The sequence below is a fragment of the Diadema setosum genome, chromosome 12 (genome assembly GCF_964275005.1).
Source record: "Diadema setosum chromosome 12, eeDiaSeto1, whole genome shotgun sequence".
Classification (NCBI taxonomy): Eukaryota; Metazoa; Echinodermata; class Echinoidea; order Diadematoida; family Diadematidae; genus Diadema; species Diadema setosum.
The window spans coordinates 5404039-5424816 of NC_092696.1; the positions used below are offsets into that span (position 1 = coordinate 5404039).

General features: G+C 39.1%; 1 long non-coding RNA gene across 1 annotated transcript; it reads left to right on the forward strand.

Moving 5' to 3' along the window:
- Positions 1-6659: 6659 nt before the first annotated feature.
- Positions 6660-8657, forward strand: LOC140236166 (uncharacterized). The gene is made up of 3 exons (XR_011901762.1): positions 6660-6716; positions 7128-7257; positions 8557-8657. It is a non-coding gene; the product is annotated as an uncharacterized lncRNA (long non-coding RNA).
- The last annotated feature ends 12121 nt before the right edge of the window (positions 8658-20778 follow it).

Consider the following 20778-nt stretch of genomic DNA (forward strand, 5'->3'; position numbering starts at 1 on the left):
ATTTCGTCTAATGCCGGTTTGGTCTACTTCTCACTTGGTCTAATGCCCAGTTCGGCTACTTATGATTTCGTCTAATGACCAGATGGCCTATTTGCACTTTTTTATCCTTGGAATTTTTCCCATTTTGTGTAATAAACATTTACTTTGGGTATTAGATGAAATGGGCATAGCCCATCTGGAAGTAGACCAACTGATAATGACTAAATGGCTATTAGACAGAGTGGGAGTAGACCAAGTGATAGATAACTTGTTTTCTTTATTTTATATATATATCTTTTTTTTACTATGTTGTTGAGTAACAGCTGAGTTCAATGGCGGATGGAGGGGGGGGGGAGGGGCTTGTCAGCCGATGAAACCCGGAAGTGGACTTTCTTGTTCGTTTGTTTGTTTGTTTGTTTGTTGTCCTTGTCAGGTGATTAAACCCGAAAGTAGCACCAGAAAATATTTTTGTGTCCCAGTCCTTTACGGAATTCCCGGATCCGCTCTTGCAGTTTCTCGAATTATTAACTAATTATGCACTTATTAACTTTCACCGCGTCAATTATTTTTGCTGACCATGGCGTTGATACTGCCAGGAACACTGGATGGAATAATACCCACATAATACATGCCTCGTAAACCTACGTTTGTCAAAGGAAGCAGGATGGTCCAAGCGGTATGGGCCCCATTTCATAAAAAATTGAGGATAGAAAGTCTTGCTGCAATGGCAATTGTCATAGTAACGACAAGAATCCAGCTTCCTGATTGGTTGTTTGCTGTGGGAAGTTGTCATTCCAGCAAGAGTTGCCATCCTAACATCTTTTATGAAATGGGGCCCAGGATCAGGAAGACGTAAACTGCTTTGAGTATTACTGTGGATGAATACTGCCACCTACAGGCTGTATCAGTGCTCTGGTGATCCCAAAGCATCACAGACGGGTAGAAAGAAAACATTGGGGCTACTGCCAAAAGCTATCAAGTTTAATATAATGTTTGAAGGAAGCTTTGATATTAGATATCATACATATGTATACACATATATATTACATATTACACACATACCATGTATGTATATATTATGTATATTTCTGTGTCTCTGTATTTCCAGATGACAGCAACAGCAGTACATGTGATGTTTGCCGAGAGGACCAGCCAGCTCATGGCCATGGCGTGTAATCGAGAGGTACATGTATATTTTTTTCGTCCACTAGTTAAAGGGATAGTGTAGTATTGGTCTGGAGATGAGGATTGGGCTTTTAACTTCTTGCAAGATACCAAGAAAGCATTTATGAAATAGTACAAAGCATAGCACCCTACAATGCCCTAATAGGAATTCAAAGTTTATTTGATGAAAATTGGTTTTGGAATGGCTGAGATATCCAAAAAAAAAAAAGTAAAACAAAGCGATTCTAATAAAAGGTGGGTCCCACCTTTTATTAGGATTGCTCTGATTTGGATATCTCAGCATTTTCAAAACCTATTTCCATCAAATAAACGTTGAATTCCTCTTTGAATTACATGCTGTTTCATATTTCTTACGAGATTTCTCATTATCTCAGCAAAAAATGTTGAAAACATGAAGTTAGGTCTCAGCCATAACTATACGATCCCTTTAAATTCGTAACTATTCCATGATGGCACCATTGAAACGAGCCCATCAATATCTAAAATTCTTATTGAATAAGGAACCATAGACAGGGTCACTGTCTTCACACAAGAAATTGTCTACGAATCTCATAAAGCGGAGACCCGGTTTTATGTCCCTATTTTCCCTTCACATGTATCGAGTTTCAGAAAAGAGATTGGCTCTCGCCTGCAGTCACGGCAGTAGAATCTGTATGTAACTACAATGTTCAAGCAATGCGGTCTTTGAAACATCTTTGGTTGTTGGTTCAAGCCCATTATATAAATACGTGTTTTCCCTCTTATCTTCAGAGTGGGCCCGTGTTTGTGAATTTTTGTTAAATGTAAAACGCTGTGTTTCTCCAAATACAAAACAATGGATTCGAAGCTTCATCTGAATGTCTAGAAACGACATCATGAAAATGTGAAAGTGTGAGAATTATTGAAAATCTGGGGTTTCCAGGGATTATAGTATTTTTTTTTCCAAAATTTTTGCACGCATCTCTAGCACGACTCATTCATAATCAGAGAGCCTGGCTTTAGTTGTCAGTCAGGGAAATATAAGATCTCATGCAGACCACGAAGTTGATGTCATCACAGTCATCTTCATTTTACAATTGTACTACTGGTTCCTAGAACTTCAGATTGTATTACTCCGGTGTGGGATCCAAACAGGGAGGCTCCCATCTCCCTCTTCTATCGAATGAAATAAAATATGGTAATGAGATCGAGGTGTAATTCAATGACAACCGCCACTCCGCATGTAGTTAGCTTCGAGCAATCATAATTCATCTATATTAAAGTTTGTTCATTATTGCACTCAACTGCACTAAATGATCATGATGAAACAACATTGAGGATCTCAGTTCAATAATGGTGTGATAACGCAGAACATTTTTCTGAAGTGTTACAACTGTACTTTCAGAAACGTATGGGCCATAGGCTATGGGCCTTATCACTCTAGCTTGAGAGGTACCCATTTAGATTGTTAAATAGTTTAGGAGAGATTCGAATTTGGAATTTTTATCCTGAACAGGATTCAGTCATCACAAAATCTTACCTTAAACAATGGTAAAATTGGTTGCTATATTGTTTTGTCATTATACATTTCCAGATGTATTACGGGGAAGACTTCCATCTTGGTCATGTATATATTGACTAAAATCGTATCCTTCCTAATCAAATTGCCTTCTGAATGACATTGGCGACTGAAAGGAACGAATGTATCCTTTAATAGTTCAAGGGCGTGGATTCAGTGCTCTCCTGTTATAACGAACACGGTTAAAACAAAATTCCGATTACAACAAAGTAAAATTTCACCCCGCAACATTATCCACTCTATATGTTTTTCATTGTTAATTTGTTGGGTTATAACGAAATTTCGATGTAACGAAAGAAAACTGCCGGTACCGAGGACTTCCTTATAACGGGAGTCTATACTGTTTACCACTATCTATTCAATCAATTGAATTCGCAGAATTGGATTCGCAACCAGCACATTGAATGGCTGATTGTTAGGTCTGTCAAGCTGAGAGTCACACCTAATAACTTATATGTATAGTGACCTCTTCCGATACCGTAGTAAAATCAATGCGAACGGTAATGATAACTGCAATATCTTGTCCGACAGGAAAGTCTACTGTCGTATCCTGACGATGTCCAAAGGGAGCTGGAGGCTCTCGCCGAGACTGCCGCGGAGAAAATCGCCTCCGGCGGACTTCCATCTTTCCAGGTCATTCGCCGCAATTCAGGTATCTTTACACGTTCAACACTACACGTTACACGTTACACGTTCGACATTACACGTCCAAGAACAATCGACCCTAAAACTTAAAGGCCACTCCACGTTCAAAAGATAAACTTTGCAGTAAAAAGACTGCATGGGATAGAATGTATAAAGAACGCTATAGAAGTTTCATTAAATTCGGACTAATAGACATTAAATTCGGTCTCAGCAAAATTTCGAATGTGTGCGCGAAACAGTGTTATCAGACACAATCACATAACGGATGAGAAAAATGACGTCATCGTCTAACATCACTGTCACTGGCTTGTGCATAATCTTAGATACTAAAAACCCAGGTCCTGTTTTGGGTCCATTTTTTAGTATCAACAACCTTATAGCTCTCCTTACACACCCTTACACCAAAGTTGATACAGCTGTAAATGGCAATGATTTTATACCATTCGTTACATAAAATTGCCGCCACTGTCCGTAGTGAAGCAGCCACATTCCAATCAATATCATCATAAACTACGTGTAAACTGCAACCCATTTCACGATTTAGTTAGGAAGTAGGCCTATGTTAAACTCGTGTTCACTTTCTGTCAAAGACGTCCGAGTGACGTACATAATACCAATCCGCGAAACAACAGGGAAATAGTAAAAGATGGAAACATTTTAAGTGTTAGTAAAGTTAATTCTTATGCCGCAATGACTTTAAAAGGGGAGTACACTCATCAAAAGGGTAGGCCTATGTGAATCCCTCATATACAAAAAAAAAAAAAATGAAATATTTTTCCAGCTATTAATTCATGTATAGGTCGACTGTTGTCATTTTGAATTCAGATTAAAAATATTAGATCTATAATAGATATATATGCCACTGACGGTCATGTTCCTTAAAGTACAACAAATACAGTAACTGAACATTGCAGGAGCAACTGAACTGTGTGTACTTACTCCTATCCGTTGTTTTCAGGACAATGCCTAAAAATTGGTAAATATACCTATAATGCCTGCTACATTTTTTGTTGGGTGCATGTCCTTTCAAAGGAAGTTCTGGTGTCAAGTAGTGCGCATGCGTAGATTATTGCCGGGCATGCCATGATAATGATACAATCATATTGGTTTTGCTTTGTTTTGTTGTTGTTGTGTTTGTTTGTTTTTGTTTTGTTTTGTTTTGTTTTGTTTTTGTTTGTTTTGCTTTGCTTTTTTGCAACTGCAGCTATCAGGCTCATTGCCACGCAGCCACTGGTGTCGGTGGAAAGTGACGACAACTGCGTAAACGTAAGCGATGCCATGTCATATGTGGCAATTCCTTGCGCTGTACTGGGCGATCAAGGCGCGAAAGCCTTATACCACATCAACCTCCCGTATGGAGGAGAGGTCATCTCGCGATCGATGTGCACCTCTGACGACAGAGGGTAAGTGGCGCATGCCCAGTGCTTGAATCGTCTCTTTCATGTTAAACTCATTCTGTTTACATGTACTCCCTTGTACCTCGCTCGATCAGTGCGCAGAACTTTTTGAATTCATACTGTTCATTTTAAGTCCATTCTTTTATCATTTTACGGGCTTAATAGGCAGGATGACAAGAAAAACTATTAGAATGTTAATTCATATTTCATGAAAAGAAGTTGCAAGGAATTATGAATAACTGTAGTTACATGACTGGAGAGCCAACTTCACCACGGTCAAAACTAATGCTCCTACATGCAAAGTTTCAGTTATTTTCTATATCGCATCATCCCTTCCCATGTAAACCTGCTCATAACGCAATTGAAAACAATCCGTTTTATGAAAAAGTTGAAGACAACAAAAGATCGGGGGTTTTATGTTCTTAACGAATTTCTCTGCAGGATTGGAGTAAAATCTTCTTTTCTGAGCGTTGGATTTGTGTCAGACTCCAGAAGCGAATCCAGCTTCTCCAAGAATATTTCCATTACTTTCAATTTGAAATCTCTGACGGTGAGTATCACAGATGTTCATGGTATCATGTTACTTTTTTTTTTTAGATTACATTTCAGACATTCGGTATCAATATGATGTAAAATACAATAATGTAATGGTATACATAACAAAAGTGACGAAGAAATACACTTCCACAGGAATAAGCATCTGAACCTCATCATTTGGGTTGCACTCTTCTGCCGAGGGTTGATAATATCATTTTTATCACAATTATTATCAAGGATTGTAGTGATTCACAAATATGCAAGAAATTTAGTTAGAAATGTCATTGCATGTGTCCCATAAGAGCTTTTAAATTGTATGCATATATTAAGTATATAATACAATCCCACATTGTTTAAAGGGATTGTATAATTTTGGTTGAGACCTAATTTCAGGTTTCTAACATTTTTTGGTGAGGTAATGAGAAACCTCTTATGAAATATGAAAAAGCATGTAATTCTATGAGGAATTCAATGTTTATTTGATGAAAATTGGTTTTGAAATGGCTGAGATATCCAAAAAGAGTGATTCTAATAAAGTGTGGGACCCACACTTTATTACGATCGCTTTGTTTTACTTTGTTCTTGGATGTTTCAGTCATTCCAAACCCGATTTTCATCAAATAATCTTTGAATTCCTCTTAAAATGGTATGCTCTGTACTATATCATAAGTGTTTTCTTGGTATCTCACAAAAAGTTAAAGCCCAATTCTCATCTCCACCAATACTGTACAATCCCTTTAAAGAAGTGGGCATTTCATGGAGACACTAAGAGTCAGATGACTTCTACAAATAAGGGATGGGACGAGAATTGTTTCAATTATTACATGTCATGTCGATGATGAATGTTCTGTCCAGCAATATAGAATAAGCTATAAACTTTGAACTTAGATCTGACAACCCTTTGGCGTTATCCGTTATATCCGCTATGCTTTGATGTATCTGCTATGTTTCTGACTAAATCTACAGCAATATTTGTGATGTATTCAATTTAGTTTCATAAAAGAATACGGCAAGATTCTTAATTCCGTTTGCAGTTCGTGTTGTTATGGGATTTTGAAGGATCACGACATCACGTTCACTAGCCTATTCATCACTTTACTTCACTAGTACCATTTTGTATCGTTGGTTTGATGGAAACAAACCCTTCACGGGTTGACAAAGAAAAATGTTCAAAATTAATTGAGTTAATTAATTCAAATTAGGAAATAATATAATCTATCATAGTTAACACCTTTGCAATGTTAGATTACTTTCTTGCCTGTAAAGGTACCATCTCAGTTCTTTTTTTTTCTTTGTACTTGTGTCTGTGTCTGCGCATGTGCATGTATTTGATATGCGTGTGTGTATGTCTGTTCGACGAATACGCAACCTCTACAGGCCAAGGTCAATGTCGCGGGCGACAACACACTATGCTCGTTTTGGAACTTCGCTCAAAGGTATGACATGTGTCAGTGTAACAACGTCAACCTAACGTTAGATAGCCTATATCCGATAGGCGTCGGGCTGTATCGATACTAGACTGATCGCTATATGGAGACGGACATAAGCGAGGGCTTTAGCCCGACGCCTATCGGATAGGCTAAACGTTAGACGGCAACCAAACAAAACACTTTATGTATACTGTAAAGGGCCTCCAACTAAAGAAGATTTTTATGAGCTCGTTTGCACCATCTGTAAACATTCGTTTGCTGTAAAATAAGCTTTTGTTACAGCTTGTGATTTTGGAGTGCAGCAGGATAATTTTTACGAAAAAAAAAGAAAGAAATGTTAGTCAAATTCTACACACGAAATACACTGTTAGCCTCTACAATGTTACTACTTTTATTTTTTTTTTTTGTTCATGAAAGAAATTGGTCAAGTACAGGGTGCAAACTGGACACTCGATCAATAAAGATGGCTGAAGATGTGATACAAGTCACGTGTCTCTGTGATCACCTGACAAGCTTCGCCGTACTTGTCGACCTAGCAGCCAGCGCGGTGAGAAATGCTCTTAAAACTATCAGTTCCAATTCTTCAGTTCACCAGCATAATTGAATATTCATCATAGCTAGTAAAAGGCCGTTTATCACAGAGAGCTTTGCAGTGACTTTGCATGGGCCTACGCAGCGACAACAAACAGTGCTATGTGATTTCCTGTGTGTGTATTAGATTGCAAACTAAGTATGAGCAGATGCATTCAAGGAGACCTGCGGATGATTTTCAGACTTTCACATTTGAACATTTATAGAAAAATTACTTGAACTGAGTACAGAGTTTTAGAATTTATAGTGATTGGGTCAAGGAATAAGAATATTTTCAAAATTTACAACAAAAAGCAATGAACAAGGATGATAATATTGTGACATGGCAGCCTCACCATAAGAATGCATGAGTTGGGGCTCCAGTAAGCAGAATAAAAGGAGCTGACATGTGTGCATACATTCTGCACAGGTGAACTTGTTAAGCAAGTGATATTGTGATGGAATTGCACTGCTACATTTCTGAAATAATAAATTATGAGAGGCTGCTACGTCATCAACACTATTCAGTGTAATTTGTTTAAGATTTTTCAGAGTATTGTTTTTCTGCTCTCATGGACCACAATAAATTCCACAAATCTATACATGGAGCTGTCGATTTATGTACTATACATGATGTGAAATTATGGAAATCGTGTGGAATGCCCCTCTAAATGACTGCATTGAATAGACTGTATTGAATAGATGGTTACAAGTCCTTCAGAGGAAATACATGGATTAAGTAAAATGACACATTGCAGCTGTAAAGGACAGAACGGTATTATTCTTATCTTTGATATGACAGTTAAGGCCTATTGGGCCTTAAGTGTAAGTTTAGTCCATGTGATGACATGATTTGAATAATGTATGAAGGAAGCCGTTTACGAGATGCCTGCCATATACTTAAGGTGGTATTACTGCATGGCATTGTATAAATCTTGGTTCACAGACAATATCACATCTCCTTGGATGTAAGATTCGATGTTAATCACAAATTTAATTTGATGTAAATACACGTTTAACCTGAATGTCACATGTTAACCACTGAAACAATGATACCAACGCCTTAAACAATGTCCAATTAATCCTAACGCTCACTTCTCAGAGCGTACGGCGTATCGAAAGGGGTCTAGGCCTATCCAAAAGTCAAGTGTTAATTGACTGATGCAATATTCAAAATGGCTGTCTTTGTTGAGTGCCATATTTCATGTATTCTAGTATCCCAGGACAAGAGTCACTATAAGAAGCCGCTAATACAAGTGCTTCTTCTTTGCTCCAGGAGATTCCCGTGACTCATGACCACGTGATGACAATTCTCTCTGTCATTGGCTGCAGCTTTTCCATTATCGCCTGTTTCACCGTGTGCGGTGGATACGCCGCCCTCCGGTACGTTTGATGTGTTTGGACCTATAACGCGGTCCATAATAAGGTAGAATGCGAAGGGGGTGAAAAGGATAGTAAAGTATCGGTTGAAGTGAGAATTAAGTTTTTGCGAGATACTTAGAAACCACCATATGAAATATCAAAGAGCATAATAGTTCAAGAGGAATTCAAAGTTTATTTGATGAAAATCGGCTTTGAAATGGCTGAAGTATCCAAAAACAAATTAACACAAAAGCGATGGTAATAAAACTTGTGTCCCGCATTCTATAAAGGTACAAAATTAAATCAATTCATCTGGACTTACTATTTTGATTCCGAGAACGGTTTCACGTCCGATCCTGGACGCTTCATCAGCTCGTCTGATTTGATGGCGCAAAGGCGTTGTTGCCAATCGGCGCAGACGCACTATCGCCGTTATTGTTAGAAGTCAGTTGCCGAGGAATTCTCCGGATGACAGAGCTGTACACTCGGGAGAGGTTGTGTCGCAGTCCCCTACCCTTATTAAGGAAGGGGTTTTCGGAGTTGACGTAGACGGCTTCCCGGACCGCCCCCCCCCCCCCTCAAAGTGCCGACGCTCCTTGTCTAATGTGCGTACATCTTAAATTGTCATTGAAGTTGTGTTTGAAGGTCGTCAGGTGCGAGAAAACGGCAGAATCGTTGCCCAATGTACCTGGTCTTCGATGTTGATATAAGCGCTTATGTAGCGGCTGCTTGGTTTCGCCAATATAGTTCTCTTGGCAACCCTCTCCTTGAAACGGTATGGCGTAGACAACGTTGCTTCCCTTTTCATTCGGAACCTTATCTTTGCTCGTTTAGATTTTTTCTAATGTTATTCAACCTTGTCATAAGGGTTTTAATTTTGATGGCATGAATCTTCTACTCATTGCCTCACTTTCCACTCGAAGTTCACCACTTCTGGCACCTGTGAAGATCCAACAGTTTATCTTAGCCGATGCCCAGTCACATTGCATGTGCTTCATCGCCCCATGACAGCGGATATGATTAGGGCTGGCCCTTTTTTTCGTCTTCTTCTTTTTTTGATGGCATATGATGATTCCTTAAAATTGTTTGGATCTCTGCAGTTCCTCGTTATTTACAACATTCTTATAGCAGTCATGATAGTAAACTGAATGAAAATATTGCTCAACCGAAAGACTTGTTATTCTGTTAGAGAGGGGTGAGAAGGTTGTTTCCCTATTATGGTAGTCCTTCCGACCTTGGAAAATAGAAGTTGGAACTTAGAAGAATTTTGCTTTCTCTTTGATGTGCATCTCACCTTTTCACCTGAAACACAATATTTGCATGGTTAATTTGGGTAGACTTTAGCAAAGCATTTCCTAATTTGTATGCCTTTATCCCTTCTTGTGTCTATGACAATTGGTCATAGAAACCAAACTGCCTGCGTCTCTCGGGACAAAGCTACTTCCATTGGACCACGCCTGCCTTCTCTGTTGCTTGCGTTGCCTTCTCCGGGCGGCGATATACTTCTTGAGGGCCGTGTTGGCATTCTGCATATTCGAATTTTCCTGCAGTAGGGCTACCCTGTATCGATGTCTCTTATAGAGCCGGGGTGGCAGTTCATCACGACAGAAAGGCATTAAATGAGAAGAGCGAGACCTACAACGTTTGCATATGCTCTTGTAGGAGTCAGTTGCAGCAAGACAGGTACATATTCGTTAAACATCAGCTTCATGTCCTGTTCGTGTACTTTCCGACTTATTGTACTTTATCGACCACAAGCTTCGAAAAAGAATAAGCTTTTAAGTGCCACCTTCTGTAGGGAGTTCTCGTCCTTACCTGGAGATACTTCTTGCATCACCTCAGAGACTGATCATTGCCGGTGACTTTAACATACATATTGAGAAGTCGGATAGTGCTGATGCGTCTAGTTTCCTGGACATCCTCCAAATGTCTAAGTTAAAGAATCACATTGAATGCTCGACGCACACGGCAGGCCATACCTTAGACCTCATTATCATTATTTCTAGGGACGATGATTCCCTAGTATCGTCAGTTACAACATCGCAGAGACTACCATCAGACCATTCTGCAATTATGTGTCGCTTGAATACGAGAAGACCCGATCCAATTAAGCGACACATTACTGCTAGGAAACTGAAGGACATTGCCATGGACAGGTTCTGTAACGACATCACTTCCTCGGATTTATGTAGTGATGATCTACCAACTGTTCCAGAACAACTGATGGAACTCTATGATCGAGAACTTCGAGGAATCCTTGATGAGCATGTTCCAATTGAAGAGAAAGATGTTATCTTGAGGCCACATGCACCTTGGTACACTCAGAGCTTGCGCCGTGCTAAGCAAGAGCGACGAAAGAAGGAGCGTCGTGCTAGAAAAACGAAAATAACTGTTGACAAAGAAATCTAAAAGGATAGTTGTAAATCACACAACAAGGAACTTCTGCAAGCAAAATCCAACTATTTCCTGGAAAAGGTACGTGTTGCTGACAGCGGCGCCCTCTTTCGCTTGGCGATCACAGCAGCCTCTCCGCACCCACGTCACAGACAGTTCTTCCAGAACATGACTCTGACTTGCAACTTGCCACCTCTTTTGGAAACTTCTTTGATGGGAAAATCCAGAAATTGAGGGCTTAGTTAAACAGTTGCCCACTTCAAGATATGTCGGTTCAAGTTACTGAGAATTGTACTGCTACTTTGAGGGAATTTGATGTTGTCACTGATGACACAGTGCTGGAAACTATCAAATCAACAACAAATTCTACATGTAATCTGGACCCTATCCCGACGTCTTTGATTGAAAAGGTGTTCATCAGCCCTGCTTCCTATCTTAACAAGGATGGTCAACGGTAGTCTTCAGGCAGGAGTAGTATCAGAGAGCATGAAGCAGGCAATTGTAACACCCTGGCTGAAGAAGGACAACCTTCCTCGTAATGAACTCAGTAGTTACCGTCCCATATCGAACTTGATCTTTGTCGCAAAATTGGTTGAGAGAATAGCCGCAAGCCAGATCAAGGACTATCTGGCTTTCAATAACCTTCTGCCAGATGTACAGTCAGCATACAGAGCCAATCATTCCGTGGAAACAGCTCTGATAAGGGTCCAAAATGACATTCTTCTGGCGCTGGATGGCCACCAGGAAGTCGAGCTTGTCCTCTTAGACTATAGTGCGGCTTTCGATACTATCGACCATCAAATCTTGCTCCGGAGGTTGACTGAACGCTATGGATTTAGCGGTATAGTCCTCAGTTGGTTTCAGTCATACCAGGCTAACAGATCCCATGTCGTGATAATCAACGGTTCATCTTCAAGCGTTTACAGCGACACGTGTGGTGTAGCACAGGGATCTGTAATGGGTCCACTTTATACCTACTCACTCTATAGTACTCCGATATAAAATATTGTTGAAGCGCATGGATTGGAAGTGATGATGTACGCTGACGACACCCAAATTTATTTGACTTTCCGATCAAGTGACAGGGCTCAATCACTCTCGCTTGTCAGTGAATGCCTCGCAGATGTCGAAGCTTGGTCTCACGAGAACATGCTTACACTGAATGATGCAAAAACTGAAATCGTTCATTTCTCATCGCGATTTCGGCATATGCCTGAACAGCTGTCCGTTGGAGTTGGAGATCTGGTGGTGGAAGAATCCCCATTCGGAAGGAATCTTGGCTGCATCATGGATCAACATCTCACAATGAAAGAACATGTCAGCTCTATCTGCCGTTCTGCCATGATAGCCATCCGAAGGATAGGACAGATTAGACAGTATCTCACTACTCCAGCGACGTTGGCTTTAGTTCATGCATTTATAACCAGTTATAGACTTTACAACAATAACAGCCTCTTGTTTGGACTCCCACAATCCCTGATCAGCCAACTTCAGAGAATCCAGAACACTGCAGCCAGGATTGTTCAGAGGGTTCCTAGGAAACATGATGTATCATAATACTCTTCAACACCTACACTGGTTACCCATTGATAAGCGCATTCTGATCAAGATCTTAGTTATCACATTTAAGAGTCTTCAAGGAAAAACTCCCACATATATCTCTAGCATGATTTCTCCATATCAACCATCCCGCTCTCTTCGATCAGCTGAACAGAATCTCCTATAAGTCCCTAAGGTAGTCTCACACACCCATGGTGACAGAGCCTTTTCAGTCGCCGCCCCTTCACTCTGGAATTCACTCCCCTTGAGCCTAAGAAATCAGCCATCCCTCAACAGTTTCAAAACTGCACTCAAGACTTATCTCTTTCGTAATTAGTTGCTCAGGTAAATGTTACCAGCCTGTTGAGGGTATTGTGCTCTACATTGTAGTGGAAATTACAGTGTACCTATGTAATTATTATTATCATTTAAGTGATTAATTATTTGTGTAAATTATAACATTTTGGATTTATGCAGTAGTTTATGTTTAGGTTTTTATCATGTAAAGCGCTTAAAGAATTCTATTGATAAGCGCTATATAAATACTGAGTTATTATAATTATTATTCATATTCTGTGGATGTGCTGTAGACATCCTGTAGATATGCTGTCACCATCACTGATGGCCGTCCTGTCCGTTTGTCATCCGTAACTACATGCGTTTTGCCCGCTAGTCGACCTGTGACTATACCGTGGGTATGCGGTTGATGTGCTGTACATAGCCGTACCATCCGTTCCATATCTTGCAGCAAAGGACCCTAAAAGAAGCCTCGGGGATGGAAACGAGTTAAAAGCGGCAAAGTGCAGTAAAGATACGCGAGTAAACGTGCAACTATCGGACAAGGGTCGGATCGCGCTATCCGTTTTTGGCGAGAGAGAGAAAAAAAAAAAAAAACTTTGTTCATGCACAAAGTTTTCTGGCAGCTCTGACGGAAATCACCGGAAGATTAACGTCGAACCAAAGGATAAAATGGACATGAAACGCATTTTAACGGATATCAACGGAAGCCAGAAATCGAAATTAGTTTCTCATACGTTTACCTTACCCGGCAAAGCGTGACAGGGACATTAGTGTTGCCGTTATGTCTTCTGGTCGTCCGTCCGTCCGTAATCGATTTTGTGGACAGCTTAACTTAAGAACCACTTGATGTAGCCAAATGAAACCTGGCATGATGTTATGTATGTATGAATAGGCGAAGTTTTGCCTGTGAACTTTTGGATGCACACGCTTAACGCCAAAGGTGTAAGGTAAAGGATAAATTCTTAAAATGTTACTATTTCCCCCATATCTACACACGTATGCAAACCCTCCAGGTATTTTCTTGAAACTTATGCGTGTATATGCGTTAATTTTAAGACAAATATTCTCTAGGGACAGTTTAGGGTATAGGTCAAAGGTTAGAGGTCAAGTGCAAATGCTAAAATTTCACCCTTTTTTCTCTCCATTTCTTGGAAAGGGCTCAAGGTATATCTTAGTGATACTTAGTACATATGCATGCAAGTAATGCCTGGCAATGATGTTACGAGGGGGCTATTAACTGAAGAAAGTTCTGTGCTATGATGAGGTCAAATGGCAAGGGTGAAAGGTCAAGTGAAATTACTGAAATTCCCAAATACTGTCCTTACTTTCTGAAACAATTTAGCCATCCAGATGAAACTTGGTTCAAGGAATGTAGCACTATCCACTCTACACAGTTTTGGTTATGCCAAAGTTTAAACATATCATTTCCATTTCTACCAATCAAGCTAAATTGCCGTTTCACTTTGTCATCACTTTGTCATTACGTCATATTTGTAGACCTATGATGGAAGAACCATGTGATATGGCGGAGAAATACTAGTCGCAACAGCGACATTTATAGTTGTTTCTAATAGGTCCTACCATAGATTATTACTTTTTTTTTGCATCTTTATGATTACCATTATTATCATCATCATTATCATCATTATTGTAATCTTTATTATTATAATTATTATTATTATTATTATTATTATTACTATTATAATTATTTAATTATTAGTGGTATTATTAGTATTATTATTATCATCAGCATTATCATCATCACCATCATCATAATCACTATTACCAACCTAGTCATTATAGTGGCTATCACCTCGTGTTGTTTCTCCCGTAGTCTCAAGAGTGATCTGATATTAGTGCATGGGAACTTGGCGTTTGCTCTCGGCTTGGCAGAAATCGCCTTTCTCTGTCTTCGCCTTGTGCGCCCTCCATCGGTAAGTTAGAGCCAATATTTATCTCCATATCCATGATCTATGTACACTATATTATGCAAATCGTGAGAGAAGATATTGACCGACAACATGACAAACTCAGGCCAGTAAGAGAGTGTCAGTATAAAGTAGAGAAAAGTTTAAAGGGATGGTACAGTTTTGGTAGAGTGGGGCTCGATATTTCCAACTTTTTGCGTGATGAAATTTTGAGATAATGAAATATCAAAGAGCATATGATTCTAAAGGGGATTCAAAGCTTATTTGATGAAAGTCGGTTTTGAAATGGCTGAGATGTTCAAAATAAAGCGGTCCTAATAAAAGGTGGGACCCACCTCAATGGTCCCACCTTTTATTAGGATCACTATGTTTTATTTTTTTTTCATATCAGAAATTTCAAAACCGATTTTCCACAAATAAACTTTGAATTCCTGTCAGAATTGTATGCTTTTTAACATTGATTATCATCAAGTCGTCTCTAAGTATCTCGCAAAAAGTCAAAAGCTGAATTCTCACTCAACCAATACTATACCATCCCTTTAAACTCAGATAAGCTAGACATAATGGCCCGAATTCACGAAGGTGGAACAAATGAAACCATGGTTTAAACCATGGACAAAAACCATGGAGCGCCAAGTGTCGCACAGAATATTTCGTTACGAAATTGGTCATTTCGTCGACAAAATGACCGTTTCGTCAACGAAATTATCATTTCGTGGACGGAATGTTCATTTAGTTACAAAAATAATGTCATTTCGTTACAAAATAATCATTTCATCGACGAAATGACTGATTTCGTAACGAAATATTTCATGTGACACTTGGCGCTCCATGGTTTAAACCATGGTTTCATTTGTACCACCTTCGTGAATTCACGCCAAACAGTTTAGTGCTTCCTCGGCAGGGACGTGAAAATTCATGAGAAGATAAGTAAATCTATACACAAAGCAAACACAATGGCATCTCTATAATTGTTTTTGTTGATGACCCTTATTCAGAGGGTGTCTAATCAGCTATACTGTCATTAGTATTGTGATGTTGACTTGTCCCCCCCCCCCCCCCCAAAAAAAAAAAAAAAGGAATATTGTATTTTTCTCGTTCTCGCGTATGTACTAAATATTTCATGACGATTCCGGCGTTGTTTTGTGTTTTTTTTTTTTTTGTTGTTGTTGTTGTTTTTTTGTTAATCAAGTATGTGTTACTGCTTATAGATTCATTGTGTTTTACTAATATTGATATTGGTGATAACCACATAAATAAGAAAAAGCGATGATGACTGTCATTATTTCCAAACTCTGAAGTAAAATCACACTAAATAAGATAATTTAAAGGACAAGTTCACCTTCATAGACATGTGGGTTGAGTGAATGCAGCAATATTAGTAGAACACATCAGTGAGAGTTTGAGCAAAATCGGACAATCCGTTAAAAAGTTTAGAATTTTTGAAGTTTCTGCTCAGTCACGGCTGGATGGAAAGACTACTATAGCGTGTGATGTCACATGAGTACAACTATATAAAGAAAGAATAAAGAAAATTCAACATATTTCCATTTTTCTCGCATAACAAAGAGCACTCGACTTCTCTCTTTAAGAAGGCAGGGGGAATACCCTTAACATACGTCAGTAGCAAGTCGAAGAAATGTGCACTTTATTCAAAAAGTAAAGTTGTGTGAAATTCTTTTTTTATTTTCCTTATGTAGTTGTACGCATGTGACATCATACACTGTAGTAGTCTTCTCTTCCAGCAGTGACTGCGCAGATCCTTAAAATATTCGTAACTTTTGAACGGATTGTCCAATTTTCCTCAAACTTTCACTGATGTGTTCCGCTAATATTGCTGCATTCTCTCAATCCTTATACATATGAAGGTGGACTTGTCCTTAAAGGAATTAGCCCCCCACTGTGATAATAGGACCTACGTGAGCACCAGACTTCAAGTTTAGTAAACATTGTGCAAAGGTCATTAGAAGACAGGAGTTGATGAGAAAATCACATCCTCCACTACCATTAATAACTTTACTAATGATTTGTAACAATTAAAATTCCATAACTTTCTTTAGATTTTGATGCAATTGTTATGTTCTATTCATGTATTCTTACTTCAGTCACGCCAACATAAACATGACGTGAAATTGCGTGCAGATATCGAGTGCTTTTTATCATCATTTAGCATCAAACACACTGAGAATGACACTTGACGATGTCATCTTCTGTGTTCACAGGTTGCTTGTACAGGTGTATCAACGCTTATCTTCTATTTCTTCCTCGTGACCTTCTCTTGGATGGCCGTAGAGGGCATACATCTATATCTCTCGACGCTTGTCGCGTGGAACGCCGATAAGAGGAAAATCCGATACTACATGACATGGGCATGGGGTAGGCCTACACCTTATATTTATGCCTCGAACCTCGAACCCGCCACGAAGTGTCGCCGGAGATACGTTTTCGTGTTGTCCGTCCGTCCGTCCGTAATCGATGATGTAACCAGCGTGGTGACGCGACATTTGCTCCTGCGATGATATGATTGCTCCTTTCTTTTTGGGCTACGGTTGTGAAAGGGTTTCAAAATTAGTTTGATGTGAGGATTAGGTTTATGTTTGTAGGCATAGAATTTATATTTGGTTTAATATAGCGTTCAGATACCTCATGCTATAGCAATTGTCGCAGGAGCAAATGTCATGGAACTGGACAGGGTAACTTATAACCGTTTGAGGTATCCAAATGAAATGTGGCATAATAAATGTGTATGAGTGGACAAAGTTCAAGTAGTAGTTCAGTAGCATTTTATTGTGTCCCCCATACCTCTGTAATGCCTGACGGTATTTTCATGTATTACCAGGTACAGATTCTCTGAGAAAGCTGTGGGCCATGAGGTCAAAGCTCAAAGGTTAAACTTTAAGTGATATGCACTTTTTCTTTCCAAAAATGAAATTTTGTGAAATTCTCTTTTTATTTTCCTTATATCATTCTACGCGTATGACATCATACACTGCAGTATAGTCTTCCCATCAAGCAGTGACTGAGCAGAAACTTTTAAAAAGAAATTATAGCGTTTGAACGGATAGTCCGATTTTCCCCAAACATTAACCGATGTGTTCTAAATAATAATGAAGCTGGACTTGTCCTTTAAGGAACCAACATTTACGGTCACGGATACCCATGTTTAGGCTTATGTTGGATGCAGAGTCGCGATTTGATAGTGTCTGCACAGGACCTGGTGATTCAGTGATTCAATTTGCCATGCGATTATGCATGTAACCATGCATGAACACTATTATATAGCGTAAACGACAGTAGGCCTAGCTATTACGATTTTCCCGTCTAAAGACGTAATAAGCGGAGTGCAACAAGTCTTAATTTATGGCCTCTCCTATGGAGGCAATGATTTGGTATCCATACAGCGAAAACATAATATATGGCCTAGACCCTTTATGGGTGCTGTTCGTTATTCCGAAGGTTCGCTATTCCGAAGGTTCGTTATTCCGAAGGTTCGCTATTCCGAAGGTTCGTTATTCGGAAGGTTCGTTAATCCGAAAATGAAAAAGGGTTCGTTAATCCGAACATTTGTGGAGTTATTCCGAAGGTTCGTTATTCCAAAGATTTGTTAATCTTAAAATGAAATTCGGAATAACGAACCTTCAGAATAACGAATCTTCGGACTGAAGAGCCTTCGGAATAACGAACCTTCGGAATAACGAGCTGTAACCGTGTTTTTTTTTTATAGCATAATGACTTTTCTATCTTAATGTAACCAAGGAGGTTCTAGAGAATGGAGTCGCAACCGTCTTATTTCCTTTGCTAGATGTTCGAAGCCGCCGCTCAAAAATATTTGAAGCATGTGCCAAACAGTATCTGCCGCGCAGATAGGAAGACAAGTGACTCGTGTCTCATTGCATAATCACTAGCCACTTTCAAAGGAAGATATTTCTTTGTGATGGTAATTACTTTTCGCTATCCCTTGTTATAAAAGGTAATTGGTACAGACATGAGGATGCGCGAATAGAAATTGAGCAGAAAATGCTGAAATACAGATGAAAAATACTCCACTGGTCATACCCGGTCACTAATCTGATATATCTATCAATAAAGAATTATACTTGAAGATTATTCCATATTAGTTTCATTTGCGGAAACTAAGCGGAAAAGTGATAAAACAAGCTTTCTAGGATGGTACAGTTTGAAACATTTTCACATGATACAGCTCTGATTTACACTTTTGCGCAAATTTCTGGACCGAATTGTCTTTTGTTTTACATGCTTAATCATTAATTGAAATTTCATTTCATTTAATAAATAGATAAGCAAAATATGGCCAACAATATGATAACGTTCAAAATTAATCTTCAGAATGCTCAGCAAGACGGCGGCAAGGAACATCGATCATCAAAGGCACAAGTGCACCTGTGGAATTCCTTTGTACATCAATAGAAATCTGACAACTGTTTGAATAATTACAGCCAGTTGGAACTCCATGTATAAAACCTCCTTGATGTAACGAGCTGAATCCTTCATGACCTACAGGGTTTCCTGTTATTCTCGTCGCGGTCATGCTTTTTGCCAGCAACTTTACAATTGGACATGGAAATATGTAAGTATATGCAGACACAATTTGCCACGAGCAACTCTAGAGCAAAACGCTTGGGCACATATCACTGAGTGTGAAAATAAGGTTCCCTGTTACTTGAATAGGAGAAAATTTAATTCCTAAAAGCTACAATATGTATTTTTGATTTATAGTTGCAGTGTCGGATCATTCTGTCTATATCTTATAATCATGTGAAAGTGTCCTATTGTGATGCGCTTGTTGAATGCTAATATTGACGTAATCATCCCTACTTCATTAGGCTCTGGTAGAGGCTCCATATCCATGGCCTGTGTAAATTCGTATTAAATTCAATTATGAACAAAATTCACAATGTGAGTCACGACAGTGATACTGAGACAGATGAAAGTGTTTGTTACCTGTTTGTGACGCTGTCCAAATTTACAAGTGTTTATAGAAAGGTTTTTTAGATAGTGCAAAAAATTTAGACTCGACTTTTGTCCAGCCAACTTTCGATATTCCATTTTCACTTTCTCGATCCCAGCTGCTTCCTGAGCATTGACGATCTGAGTTATTTGTACCTGTTCGTCCCTCTGGGCGTGGTCATTCTCTTCAACTTACTGGTCGGCATCAAGGTCTTCTTTCAGATAGTTAAAATGGCAAGCGGTACAACTATCCACAGTGACAACCTGACAAAGATTAAGTGAGCACACAGCTGGACAGTAAAGCGCAATTTCAGTTCTTGTTCTTGACAGGTTGCCTTAAATAATCATAATGTTCAAGATGATCCAGTGCATAGAGTAAAATAAGTCGGGGCCGGAGCTAGCTTTTTGCTATTAAAGAGGGAGGGGGTTGACCCAATGATGATGGGTCATTGCAAGCAAATTAAAAAAAAAATGTCCTTAGACTTTTGCTGCCACTTCCCTCCTCAAAATCCGCAGACAAGCAAAGTTAACTAAAGTCAAGTTAAATGGTCAATAGTTTAGCAACTTTATCTTAATGAAGCCAAATTAATGATTGTACATAAATATGGCATTCGGCTCTGAAATACAATGTATACGTGTGACTATAATGATCCCAATCTGAAAGACTGTATGAATATTACTCCATTTTCTTCAGAGTAAAATGCTATATTGATTGTATTGTAAACATATTATGCAACTCCAAGTGTTGCCCATGGTACATCTTGAAATATCGAAAGAAAATGTCTAGCCACGGGGAGGTATAGATAGAAAGTTAAGATTCACAGACACAGAATCAACAGTAATCAACGGCGGAAAGACCGATTTTAGTTTTCCATTCATAGCCATGATAGCTCAGGAGCAACATGACATTTTCACGATGAATATCTGCAAATTCTAACCATGCCCTGAAATACTGTCATTATTACATAGCATAAGATCGGTTTATGTCATATTGCTCTCGGCAGGGG